Source organism: Ctenopharyngodon idella, chromosome 3 (genome assembly GCF_019924925.1).
Source record: "Ctenopharyngodon idella isolate HZGC_01 chromosome 3, HZGC01, whole genome shotgun sequence".
NCBI lineage: Eukaryota > Metazoa > Chordata > Actinopteri > Cypriniformes > Xenocyprididae > Ctenopharyngodon > Ctenopharyngodon idella.
This window is the reverse complement of record NC_067222.1, coordinates 31,493,457-31,504,199: the sequence shown is the minus strand read 5'-3', so window position 1 is coordinate 31,504,199 and position 10,743 is coordinate 31,493,457. Positions and strand designations below refer to the sequence as shown.

The 10,743-nt window shown below is 36.7% G+C and overlaps 2 long non-coding RNA genes across 2 annotated transcripts in view; both read left to right on the top strand.

The window, feature by feature from the left end:
• Nucleotides 1-10,743, top strand: part of LOC127509634 (uncharacterized) — a 75,350-nt gene that overhangs the window by 39,893 nt on the left and 24,714 nt on the right. Inside the window, exons 2-3 of the long non-coding RNA XR_007929299.1 lie at nucleotides 7,888-8,746; nucleotides 8,885-9,092. This is a non-coding gene — a long non-coding RNA (uncharacterized LOC127509634). The remainder of the gene's footprint in view (nucleotides 1-7,887; nucleotides 8,747-8,884; nucleotides 9,093-10,743) is intronic.
• Nucleotides 6,189-7,026, top strand: LOC127509626 (uncharacterized). The gene is made up of 2 exons (XR_007929291.1): nucleotides 6,189-6,585; nucleotides 6,725-7,026. It is a non-coding gene; the product is annotated as an uncharacterized LOC127509626 (long non-coding RNA).

The following is a 10,743-nucleotide window of genomic DNA, read 5'->3' as shown; positions in this document are numbered from 1 at the left end:
AGGGCATTACGGACGCTTAAGATCTTTTTTTTTTTTTTTTGCCTTTCTTTTTTTCTTAGAGAGAGATTAGTTAATTATTCTCACTAGCTAGAATGGGGGTTGTTTCACTTTTTTGTTTTGCTATTGTCAAGATGGAGCTTACTTTTTATGTATATATATATATAATATATATATATATATATATATTTTTTTTTTTTTTTAAGTTTAAGATATGGTTTTTAAAATAATTCAAATATTAAACTGGTAACACTTTAGAATACTGATCCTCCATTAATGAATAACTACACAGGAACAAATGAGTAATGCATTATTAACACTCTAGTAACTACTATTAACTAACAAGAAACTCTGATTAATGAATTAGTAAGTAATAGTGCTCAGTTGAAGGTGGTAGTTCACTATTAGCTAATCAGTAGATAGCTTTAGAAATGGCTAGGTAACTCTTTATTTTGATGGTCCCCTTTAGACATTCTGTTGACTAAAAGTAACATTGCACCTACATGTCAACTAACTCGCATTAGAGTATTAGTATAGACTATTCTGCTTAATATCTGCTAACACTTTTTTGTGATGGTCTCCCAACAGACATACTGACTATAAGTAACTTTCCCAGGTAGCCAGCGCAATCGGGTCAATTGCGGCTGAGTTTCGGCTGTGTTCTGGCAGTGGCTGACCGAAAGTGAGCCAGTTCTGGCCCAGTAATGGTTGCCAGATTTGGCTAGGCTTTGGATGTGCAGATTTGGCCCAATTTGCACTGAGACACAGCACATTTAAGCCACATTCGGCCCGATCACGGACGTAATGGCTGGTCTGATTTTGGGTAAGATATGGCCATACAGACCCGGACCAGTTTAGGTTGAGTGCTGGGGGTGGGTCTCCTTTTACAATGTGGTAAATTGTATGTAGCAGTGACCCTTAAACTTAAACGTAATATCCTTTCCCTGTCAATGTTATAAGTTATTTATTAGTGTATTTTTTATTTTAATTCCTCTTAATATTTCAGCACAATGGTAACCCACAAAACCCAGACAACAGAAACCCTTTAAATCCTAACAGAACATTAAAAAACTAACAGATCACTCAAAATCTTAGCAGAGGAGGATTAAACAACAAAAACAGCATTACCAGCTTCACTTATTACTAACCAGATTGAATTTATTTCTGTCAGATGTCTACAGACGTTCTTATTGAAAATCAACAGAGGTTTAGATGTTGATGATTTATTGAAAATAATAAAGTTTGTAGTTACCACGATGGAGATCAGTGTTTACTTTAGTTGGGCTCTTGACTTTATAACTTTAGCTTTTTTCTGGATGCTGTAACTGTGTGTTTATAAAACACAGTTGTTATGTTAAAAAGCCAAGATAAATGCTGTGGATGAAGACATAATCATCAAACATTCTGAAACATGGATCTCACCCCAATGTACAGTATATTTACAACATATAATATATTGATTATAAATATATGGAAATATATTTTCATTCTGTAAGGGTACCGGCTAAGTGTAACATTTTTGTTGGCATGATTGTGGCCCATTTCTGGCAGTATCGGCTCAGTTTCAGTACCCAGTCTTGGACCCGTTCCAGCTAAGTGTACCAGTTTTGTTTGCATGATTATGGCCCAATGTCGGCTCACTTTTAGTACCCAGACTCGGGCCAGTACCAAGTAAGTGTTCAATCCTTGTCGGTGTGATTGTGGCTCAATGCCGGCAGTTTTGGCAGCCAGACTGGGCCAGTGTATTTGGGCCAATTCTGGGTCGTCATTCATCCCGCGTCCATACCGAGTCTGGCAACCACAACCGGGCCAAGTTATTTCTTCTGGCCTGTTGGATCTGGGCCATTATTAGGCCAAACTGTTTTGGCTTTTCTTTGGGTTGTAACATTCGTGTTTTACAGCCAAACAAACGCTTGAGAAATGAGCTGCAGACCTTTGTTGTTGTTGTTGTTGTTAGTGGTGTAACCCAGGGGTGTCCAGTCCTGCTCCTGGAAGGCCACTGTCCTGCAAAGTTTAGCTCCAATAAAACAGTGTGCAAAAAGTGTTGAGGGACAAATAGAGATCACCAGAGATAATTCAAACAGCATGGTGTATCTGAAACTCTCTGGTCTAACAACAGAGGATTCAGCTGTTTATTAATGTGCAAGACATACACAATGCAAAAAAGCACTTGGCTGTACAAAAACATTTCAGGGAGGAATATGAGGAGATGGGAGTACAAGGCTTGAGCTAGCCCTAGACTAAATTGCACATTGTAGCCGTTTTAACTGAAAGCAACTTGCACTGACATATCTTAAAATATGTCACTGCCATTGTTTTGTCTCAAGATGCACACCGGTAATGTTTTTTTCAAGGGTATGTTTATACAAGCTACTTAAAGGGTTAGTTCACCCAAAAATGAAAATTCTGTCATTAATTACTCACCCTCATGTCGTTCCACACCCATAAGACCTTCGTTCATCTTTTGAACAATTTTTTTTTTTTTTGATAAAATCCGATGGCTCAGTGAGGTCTGCATCGCCATGCCCAGAAGAATACCAAAGACATATTTAAAACAGTTCATGTGACTACAGCGGTTCAACTTTAATATTATAAAGCGACGAGAATGCTTTTTGTGCGCCAAAAAATAAAATAAAAATAAAGATTTTATTTAGCAATATCTAGTGATGGGCGATTTCAAAACACTGCTTCGAAGCTTTACGAATCTTTTGTTTCAAATCAGTGGTTCAGAGCGCCAGAATCACGTGATTTCAGTAAACAAGGGTTCGTTACGTCATAAATGTTTCAAAAATATGTGCTCCGAACCACTAAATCGAAACAAAAGATTCATAAAGCTTCAAAGCTTCATGAAGCAGTGTTTTGAAATCGCCCATCACTAGATATTGTTGAATAAAGGCTTTTTTTTGGCGCACAAAAGTATTCTCGTCACTTCATAACATTAAGGTTGAACTACTGTACTCACATGAACTGTTTTAAATATGTTCTTAGTAGCTTTCTAGGCATCTGAAAATGTTAATTATCTCGTTGGCAATGGAGATGTCACTGAGCCATCAGATTTTATTAAAAATAATTTGTGTTCTAAAGATGAACGAAGGTCTTATGGGTGTGGAACAACATGAGGGTGAGTAATAAATTACATAATTTTCATTTTTTTGGTGAACTAACACTTTCAATGCCCTAATTGAACTAAGGCCTAATCCTGGCTTAGTCTAAGCCCTGTCTGTGAAACCAGGCCTTAGTATTCCCTGTTCAGCCCAAGCTTTGCATTTGTTTTCTTTTGATTTATTTCTGTTTTTCCCCTTTGTTCATGTTTTTATTCTAGTCTATTTCAAGTATTTTTGCTCTAGTTCTCTCTATTCTTAATTTTGGTTTTATCTTTTGATTTAGATTTTATTGCTCATTTATTTTCTCTCTAGTTCTCTGCAAGGTAGCAGTCTTGTTATGTTTCTTTTGTTCATTTTCATTTTTTGCTAGTTCCAGTATTAGTGTAGCTCTTTATTTTGTTTCTCATTTGCCTGATTTATTTTGCTGTTGTCTCTTGTTTCGTATGTTTTGTTTTGCCATGTGTGTCTCGTGTTGGATCCTGACTGCTCCCTGAGATTCCCCGCCTCCTGGTTCCTTCTGCCTGGCAGCTAGACCAGTTTATAGTCTGTGTGCAGCAAGTATCAGATCTCTGCATCATTGTGTCTTGCCCTGTCTTCACCACTACCATCTATCTGGCCCAGTCACATCCTCAGCAGTTCTTCGACCTGTTGACTTCCAGAGCTGGTTCCAGCAGTCACCCTTAGCTGTCCTGTTATTGTTGATTGTCGGCCCTTCTGTTTGGACTGTTCCTGCCTCACCCTTTATTATGCTGTGCATTAATAAACATCACCCCCCACTCATTCTTTGTCTGGGTCCTCCCTTTCAGAACCCTTGACAGAATACAATTTATAGTACATCCATCATTACTGCCAACGTTGTCTTCTGAAAGAAATGTGAAAAAAAGGGCTCATAATACAAATTCAAAATATGTAGATACTCTTGGTTGCATATGCAGAGCTGTATGCAAATATTCCTCTTCCCCCTTTTTATTTGAGTATTAAGATGAAAAGAAACAGCTTGCTCTCACACTTCTCAAACCATGGTCTCCTCATCTCTCTGGTTGTTTCTGCTGCTAGCAGCTGTCTCTCGTAAGTCTCCATAGTTTTTACAGAAACAATTCATAATAAAAATTTCCTATTTATGGTTATAGTAAATTTTTCCATGTCTCTGACATGTCAGATCATGTTATTTTTCCTCAGGTGTCCACTGTGTTGAACTGACCCAGACTGATTCTATGGTCTTAAGGCCTGGTCAGGTTTTGACACTGTCCTGTAAGATCTCTGGATATTCATTGACTGACAGCAGCTACTGCACTCACTGGATACGACAGGCTGCAGGAAAAGCTCTGGAATGGGTTGGAACGATGTGTGGTAGCGGTAACACATATTACAGTGATAAACTGAAAAGTAGATATCAAGTTACCAGAGACACTTCCAGCAGTACAGTGACTCTACAAGGACAGAATATGCAGACTGAGGACACAGCTGTGTATTACTGCGCCAGAGAGTCACAGTGACACAGAGCAGTTACTGCCTTGTTCAAAAACAACATTGTCACTCACCGCACAAATAGTTCAGTTCCAGATTACATTCCATCATCAAAAAATGACGGTACATTTTTTAACCTTTGAAATGTTTTAGTAAAAGTTAAAACAGAAATATATTTATTTTTAAATGCGCAAATATTTCATTCATATTTCTGTCTTCTCTACTAGAAATTTTATGTTCCCAGAACATTCTCAGAATGTCCCCACTGGTGTTAAGGACGTTGCCTAGTAACGTTCCCAGTATGTTCCGAGACAGTCACGATGTGGAGTTTTTTTAAGGGTTGGGGGACGTTATTTGGCAGACTTTTACAGAACATTCAGGATGTTCTCTGAACATTTAGGGAACCATTTTTTATTTGGAAATATGATGTGCCCAGAACGTCCCTGCTTAGTAAAAATATAAAATTAAAACGATATTTTGAGCCACTAATCCTACACCTACCCCTAAACCTACCCATAACCATTTCTTTAAACTACCTACTGTTATAAATAAAAGAATGACAGACAAACAAGCGTAATCACAATAATTTATTTTTTGCGAAAAATGTCAAAAGTGGTACCAAAAGTAGTTCAAATGATTGAGTTCCAGTCACAGTCCTCTCTGGCGGTAATAGTTTTTTAGGGTACAGAGCAGAATTTAACTTATTAATCCATGAAAATATGATGAATCCGGCTTCTCTCCGTGAAGGCGCGCACTCATTTCAAATGTCAATCCACTGAAACACGGCATGTCATAATCTGTGACGAAGGTGAGAACCAATGAGCGTTTGATATCAGTGCCGTAAACCATGTCGTAACACTTCTCGAGGGTGGCGCTACTTTCAAATTTGAATCATAACGAGCGCGAGCTTTGACTGTGACGGTCGCTGTTGCTGAGAATGAAGATGAAGATCGATGGATAAAGGGCTGAATTTGGATCTGTTCCTTACAAACATATGGATTCTAAAGATTTGGAGTACAGTGAACAAATAAAATGGATGTGATTTGTGAATTTATGTTGTGCTTTGGTGTATCTTATTGTATTGTCAGTCACTGCATAGGAGAAAACGCCTTCTGTGTCGCACAGCAAACAAACTAAATATTACAAAATGGTTAAACAATTACAGGAATTTTATTCATAAGGTTTTAAATTGTAGTCTTGTTTAACATTATGCAATCCTCCGAAACGAGCAGCACAAGTCACGAACAGAAATGTTATTTCATATTAAGTAGATGAGTAAACTGCTTTCAATAAATTCGACTAAAAACAACATTAAATCAATAAAGCCACGATTTTAATATTAATACATGGGAATTCATATACATTCACACTTTACGTTACATGATTTACGTTTTTATTGCTGTTAATACGTAAGTATTTTTACGTTTTAGTCCTCTAAATACGTCAATGTTTTACGTTTTTGTGTATGAAAACGTAAGTAAATGTACAAAAATGTCAAATGTAAATGTCAAAATGTATTATTTTCTATAAAACATCAACATCTAACCTGTCACCTGGTAACGCTCCCAGAACGTTCAGAAACGGTCACGATGTGGAGTTCTTTTAAGGGTTGGGGGACGTTATTTGGTGGACCTTCATGGAACATTAAGGAATTCTGGGAATGTTTAGGGGACTATTACTATAGGACGTTCTGTTAACTTCCCAAATGTCCTCTTTGTAACGTTCTCATGCAATCATAAAATAAACGACTGAATGATTTAAATTCAGAGATATTATTACCATTGTGGTCTTTCATTATGCATTATGGTTTTCTTTAATTTGTTTTTACAAATGTCTGTTTTTTTTTTTTCATACACAAAAGTAACAAGTATTGACAGACTGGAGGAGGAGTTTATGCAAAACTGTGCTGTATATTTCTGTGTCTGTGTTCACTGACTGTATGTGGATCCTGTAGAGGAGAATCAATCAGCAATGACAACAATGATCAGTTCACTCCTGTTATTACTATTTTTACATGGTTTGTTAATTTATAAATAATAACAATAATATATATAGAAATAATTTTAGACAGCCCACTACAACAGGTATTTTTTTTTTTTATAGTTTTACATCTGTACATTTAGACTTTTTAGTCTTTTTTCCTCTCTCTTCCACAGATATTCATTGTCAGACCTTCACTCAGTCTCAAGCTGTGGTAAAAAGACCTGGTGAATCTTTTCGGCTGGTCTGTACCGCCTCTGGATTTACTTTCAGCAGCTACAGGGCAGCTGTGGTGAGACAGGGTCACGGTAAAGGACTGGAATGGGTTGCAACTATCAGCACATCCAGTTCTTATATCTACTATTCCCAGTCAGTCCAGGGAAGGTTCACAGTGTCCAGAGATGACTCCAGCAGTCAACTGTACCTGCAGATGAACAGCCTCAAGACTGAAGACACTGCTGTGTATTACTGTGCTAGAGAGTCACTGTGAATGAGTTCAGAGTCAAAGCAATACAAAAACCTCTTCCTTTCCTGTTGACTTCACTTATGATCCAGAAGTACTTTTGTATTTCCAAGCGGTGGCGCTCTTGTCAAGCAGTCTTAGTTGCCTCTTTTGAGCATCACTCAATGAACTTTTGTTTTATGGTTAAGCTACTCCGAGACTGCTGATTTAATGTATTAAGCAATGTAAAAATATATAATGTACTTCATACATTATTCAAATATTACTTTATTTAACTTGCCTGTTAGGAATGTGATGAAAGTATTGGTTAAATAATTCTCCTGTAGGCTACAGGAGTAGCTAAATATAATTTTTGAAGAACATTTTTTAACTACAGTAGATTTATTTTACAAACACTTTCATCAGACACCTGGCAGACAAGTTTAGACCTTAACAAAACTTTAAAACAAACAAACAAACAAACAAACAGTTATAGACATTAAAAACTGTCTTGAGGTGCTATATTGCATCTTTCCAGTTTTCTTCATATGTTTATGTGGTCACAGATGTTGTCCTCTTTTGTGGAAAGCAATTATTATCTACCAAATAAATGACCAATCGCAACATCTTGGACAACTGAAGAGCTGTATATGCAAATTCTCTACTAGCTCTCTATACAAAAGAGGAGTATCTGCTTTGTGGATCAGTAGGAGTAATACAACTGCGTTGACTTCAAATCATGATCCTCTCATCAGCTCTACTCCTGCTGGCAGCAGCTTCATCCTGTGAGCTTCACTGATGTTTATTTAAACTCTAAGGGAATGAAATAAGCTTTATAACTGTTAACAGAAGTTTTGAGGCATAATTAATAACACATTACTTCATTGTTGTTTTCAGGTGGTGTTTACTGTGTCGAGCTCACGCAACCTCCATCTATGGTTGTGAAACCTCAAGAATCATTTTCCATCTCCTGCAGGATTTCAGAATCAAGCTATTGCATTCACTGGATACGTCAACCCACTGGAAAAGCTCTGGAATGGCTGGGATATCTTTGCAGTGGTGGTAGCAGTAATATAAAAGACTCCATAAAAAACAAGATCAGTTTCACCCAGGACACGTCCAAAAACACAGTGTTTCTACAGGGAAGTAATTTTCAGACTGAAGACACAGCTGTGTATTACTGTGCAAGAGACACAGTGATTAAACAAGACACAGTTCTGTACAAAAACCTGAACACATTAATACATCCATCCATCCAATCATTTTTTTTTTTTTTTTTTTTTTTTTTAATGTTTAAATGTCTATTTGTGTTGTTTGTATTGTGTAATGGTGACGAATGAGTTTCCCCTTACAGGGATTAATAAAGTTTTCTAATCTAATCTAATCCATCCATTCAACCATCCTTATATAAAAATATCAGATAGCCATAGTCATTTAACATTTATGAAACATGTTCTGAAACATTTATGCAACAAATCTTTTTTTTTTTTTTGGCTTACTTTATGCTTACTTTATCTAGTACCCTTATGCTCTTTCATTATGCATTATGGTCATCTTTTATTTGTTTGTACATATGTCTGTTTTTCATACACAACGGTACAAACAAGCATCGATAGACTGGAGGAGGAGTTTATGCAAAACTGTGCAGTATATTTCTGTGTCTGTGTTCACTGACTGTATGTGGATCCTGTAGAGGAGAATCAATCAGCAATGACAACAATGATCAGTTCACTCCTGATATTACTATTTTTACATGGTTTGTTAATTTATAAATAACAAAAAAATATTTTATAAATAATTTTAGAAAGCCCACTACAACAGGATTTTTTTTTTTTTTTTTTTTTTAGCTTTACATCCTTCTGACTTTTCAGTTTTTTTCCTCTCTCTTCCACAGATATTCATTGTCAGACCTTCACTCAGTCTCAAGCTGTGGTAAAAAGACCTGGTGAATCTTTTCGGCTGGTCTGTACTGCCTCTGGATTTACTTTCAGCAGCTACGGGGCAGCTGTGGTGAGACAGGGTCACGGTAAAGGACTGGAATGGATTGCATATATTGGTACATACAGTACTCCGATCTCCTATTCCCAGTCAGTCCAGGGAAGGTTCACTGTGTCCAGAGATGACTCCAGCAGTCAACTGTACCTGCAGATGAACAGCCTCAAGACTGAAGACACTGCTGTCTATTACTGTGCTAGAGAGTCACTGTGAATGAGTTCAGAGTCAAAGCAATACAAAAACCTCTTCCTTTTCTGTTGACTTCACTTATGATCCAGAAGTACTGTCGTATTTACAAGAGTTGGCGCTCTTGTCAAGCAGTCTTAGCTGACTGTTTTGAGCATTACTCAATAAACTTTTGTTTTCTTGACCAAGAAAGAGACTGTACAATTTTGAAAGTCTGAAGAAACACAAATAATTCTTCATACAGCAGCAGCCTTAGAGTAGCTTCATCACAAAATCTGTTTTCGACTTTGTGTGTCACATGAATGCTCTGTTTCTGTTTAGATTCTGTGTGCCCCTTTTCCTTAGGGGCCGTTTACATGACACCGTTTTCAACTAAAAACAGATGTTTTTTTGTTTTTTTTAATGCGTTTTGGTCGTTCATTTAGATGACAACGGCGTTTTAAGTGCCTGAAATGGCAAACTTTTGAAAACGCATTTTAAAGTGCAAGTTTTTGAAAACGATACAGTAATTGTGAATTTGTGAAAACGGTGACGTCATGTGGATGCATATTACGTGTTCAGTCTACAGACACATAGTTTTTCTTTACAAAGTGATATCGCCAACTACTGGCCTGGCATACAGCATTTTTAGTCATTTTTGTGGATCCAAGGGAACGGGGACGTCGTCTGTATGCGAAAAACAGAAGGGAAAAATTTTCTGTTTTTAGTACATAGTTGTGTAAATGTACCCTTAGTTCCCTAGTCAGTCTCCTAGGTTGTTTATTAGTTCATCACACCTGTTTCTGTTCTCCCTGATTACTCCACATGGATATAAGTCCTGAGTTTTCCTCAGTTCATTGTCTGCTATTGTAAATACTTTTGACATGGTTGTAGATTATTGTAGCTCCTGTGTTTTCCTGTGTTTCTGTTGGATTTATTAAATTACTTTTCTGATTCTCCTGCATCGTGCACTTTTTACAGTCACCGATCCATTACAGTGTGTTTGTAAACAGTATATGTAATTATTTATTTGTAAAATATCAGCTTTGATCAATGCAACAGGTGCCACAGGATATGTTTGCCCTTTTATTTAAGAAGGAAAAACGTATAAGAAATTTCACCTAAATCATATTTCTGTACTGCTGTGTTGAGATCTGTAAATTGTTCATGTGCTGAATAATGAAAGATGAAATTTCTATAATTAGATTGATTATCTTTATTGTCATTTTTTTTAATAAAATAGGTGTCAGAAAGAAACAGAAGATATTTAATTATTTTAATGGCTCATTTATAATAAGCAAAATAGACTGTTGTCATTGGCAATGTTGTTATTTTTATTTAGGGACATTTTCATTTTAGGGCTGTCATTTTAATTTAATTTGTTCACTAAAAAGCATTGATGCAAATCTCCTTCCGTATGTAAACAGGAGCATACAGACACAATAAAGAGCTTTTCAAGTCCTGCAGTGGAGAGAGTCACAGGTCCCATCTGAGAGACTACAGACAGACAGAATCATGTACTTTATATTATTGCTGATGATTTTATCTACTGTGCTCAGTGAGTATCAGCATCAACACTACATAACACTGTTT